Consider the following 3,602-nt stretch of genomic DNA (forward strand, 5'->3'; position numbering starts at 1 on the left):
GGCACCACCCCCTGTCACACACAGAGCAGGGCTGATCAGGGGGTTGGGACACCACACACTGTCACACACAGAGCCGCAGGGCGATCAGGGGGTTTGGGCACTGCACCCTGTCACGCTGATCTGGTGCCAGGAGGGCTCACGGCTCCGCTGATCCCGGTGCTGGGAGGCATATTACCCTTTTACTATATAGGATAGAGGCCTGGGGGCTGGCTGGTTTGCCCTGAAGGGTGTCCTGGATCAGGGTGGGGGTCCCCACTGGGGTGCCTGGCCAGCCTGGATGAGGGGATGATGGCTGTTTGCAGCTGGTCACACACCCTTCAGGGTGGGGGTCCCCACTGGGGTGCCTGGCCAGTCTGGGTGAGGGGCTGAGGGCTGCTTTCAGGCTGACTGAAGCTCCCAACCGCTCCTTTTTTTCTTTTTTTCTTTTCTTCTGGGCCAGCTTTAGCTCTGGCTGTAGCTCTGAGGCTTCGGCTGCTGGTTTGTTTGCCGTTCTATAATCGAAACAATGTATAACTTCAGCTCTGAGATCCCAGCCGGCTGTATTTGTTAGAATGTTTCAAACTGCCAGCTCAGAGTCCGGCAAGGCGGGGAACGTTGGAGTCTGCAGTCACGGGAGCAAGCAAGCCTCATGTTCGCTTCCAGCTGCCTGGCTGCCGGCCGCCATCTTGGCTGACAGTTAATTTGCATAAGGATACGCTGATTAGCCAATTGGAAGGGTAGCGGTCGTACGCTAATTACCATTTTTCTCTTTTATTAGTGTAGATTACTAATAGATTTGTATTGTTAGATATTCTGATCTAAATTTTTATCGCTATGTTTCTGGGCTGTAATGGCATATTTTGTGATCATATTTTGTTCAGTAAGTCAATAAGATATATGGATGATGTATGATATATGCATAAATGTACATATTTATCATTCAGAAGCTATACATTATTTATGAATTTGAAATGCTCAACAAATTTCATATACATGACAAACTTTTTGTAACCAGCTATAGAGCTTAAAGTTAAATTTTTTGGTTTATGTTTTTCTAATATAGTCAACATAATTACACCAGAGAAATTGAAATAAACTTTGCTATCCTTTAAATTGAAACTAATGCCCAGCTGGCATGACTCAGTGCTTGAGTATCAATTTATGACCAGTAGGTCACAGTTCAATACCCAGTCAGGGAACATACCCGGGTTGTGGGCTTAATCCCCAGTAGTGGGTGTGCAGGAGGCAGCTGATCAGCGATTCTCTCTCATCATTGATGTTTCTATCTCTCTCTCTCCCTCTCCCTTCCTTTCTGAAATCAATAAAATATATATTTTAAAAAATAAATTGAACTGCAGACACAGAAAATCATCTGTGTGAATGATGGATTTATCTTTGTGCTTTAGATGTCCCTTTAGCCTAAACAACAACAAAAATCAAGAAAGTATTTATTTCTGATCTAAACAATAGCTTTACATTTAGTTTTAGTAAAGATGACAGGTTTGATGATGAACCTTGTAAACTGGGATTTACTTGGCAACAATGACTTTTCTCAACCACTTTGCCTGGGATTTAGCCACAATTAAGCCACTTACCATCTGGTACTCCTGAAAATACTATAATTGGTCAAGTAATCCATGTACTATCTTATTATGGCAAATGTTGGCCTTAACTCTGACAGTTATTTGGGTCAAATTACAAAATCATGCTCATAAGGGAAAATCTGCAGAATTTTATATTAGGTCACTCTAATAATTGAGATACATAGATATAATCACTGTTTCTTTCCCTACAGACATTCTAAGATACTTTTAAAAATAATGTTTGCTATCAAACCATTTACCCACAAGATTAAATCCTGTGAACCTGACTGGAAAAAAAAAGAGCTACAGAGTGATTACCAAGAAAAGGGTCTGGGAATTGCTTGGGCAAAATCCCTAAGGCCTGTTCTTTTCCCAGTGCTCATTTACAGTGAAGGAAACAAGCCAGGTGGCAGGGGAATTTAGCCTGAAAAAAGGCTGATCCCCCCCCCCCCGTCCCCCTGCACTCCCCTGCCCTGCCCCCCCAGAGACAAATTTGATTTTATCTCTTGGTTCATATTACAAAGTGTGGCTATTCTCCAGTCAGCACATGCAGATAATTTTCTTTTAATGTTTCTTCCTTCCTTCCCTTTAATCATGCTTTCTACAGCATACTGAGAATATCTACTATTCCATCTCCACAGGTCACTCACAGATCATTTCTCAATTCACCTACTAACTTCCTGTTCTGTGACAAGAATCTTTTGATCAATTCCCTCCACTTTTCTTATAAAATCCAGACTTACATCCTATGCTTTAAAAAACCAGGCAAGTCCAGAGGCCATGGCTCAGTGGTTGAGCATTGACCTATGAACTAGGAAGTCACAGTTCAATTCCTGGTCAGGGCACATGCCCAGGTTGTGGGCTCAATCCCCAGTGTGGGGCATGTGGGAGGCAGCCGATCAATGATTCTCTCTCATCATTGATTTTTCTATCTCCCTCTCGTTCTCCCTTCCTCTCTGTAATCAATAAAAATATATTTTAAAAAAGTAAAAAGAAAACCAGACAAAACTCTTTCTCTTAAAACTTTTGATTATTCCAGACTTGTTTTCTTTCCTGATCTATCCTCTTCAGTTCACAATCATTGTTATGTTCATAAGCTAAGACAAAAAAGGTAGATGTGTGACCACACATTACTATTTTTATTTTATGGCTCAGTACAGATCCTTTTTATTGAAAGATCCATGAGCAGGAATTATGTCTATCTTGTACATGCAGTGTTTGCTACAATATACTCAATAAGTTTTTATTGAATCCTATATAATAAAAGCCTAATATGCTAAGTGTCTGGTCATCTGTTCAACCAATCAAAGCATAATATGCTAATGATATGCTAAGGTTGCTCAACAGCTCGCTATGACATGCACTGACCACCAGGGAGCAGACGCTCTGACCAGTAGGTTAGCTTGCTGCTGGGGTCCAGCCGATCGAGACTGAACAAGATGGGCTGGACACACCTCGGAGCCCTCCCACAGTTCCTCCCCGGCTGGCCAACCTCCCACATCCCTCCCGGCCCCGCTTGTGCACTGGTGGGGTCCCTCAGCCTGGCCTGTGCCCTCTTGCAATCTGGGACCCCTCTGGGGATGTCGGAGAACCAGTTTCGACCTGATTCCGCTCAACATAGGAGCTGGACCCTGGTGGTCAGTGTGCTCCCACAGGGGAGCGCTTCTCAGCCAGAAGCTGGGTTCACAGCTGGCGATCGCAGCAGCGGTGGCAGGAGCCTCTCCCACCTCCGTGGCAGTTGGACATCCCCCAAGGGCTCCTGGACTACAAGAGGGCACAGAGCTGAAGCCAAAGCCCTTGAATAAGCTGGGCTCTTTCGAGTTGTATAAAACAAAAAAAAATGGGAATTTTAGAAGAATATTATGAAGATGCACAGGAAATAAAGAAGCACAGGAGACTGTTCCATGGTTGCCTGTTGTTTCTTGCAAAAGCAGAATATACCAATACTCTAGTGATCCAGTTTTGTTGAGTTTCTCTGATATGATGTTTTGAGGTCTAAAGCTTCTCACTTTGCTTCTATTGCTCTTGTTACAACCGACT

Source organism: Myotis lucifugus, unplaced genomic scaffold (assembly GCF_000147115.1).
Source record: "Myotis lucifugus unplaced genomic scaffold, Myoluc2.0 scaffold_110, whole genome shotgun sequence".
NCBI lineage: Eukaryota > Metazoa > Chordata > Mammalia > Chiroptera > Vespertilionidae > Myotis > Myotis lucifugus.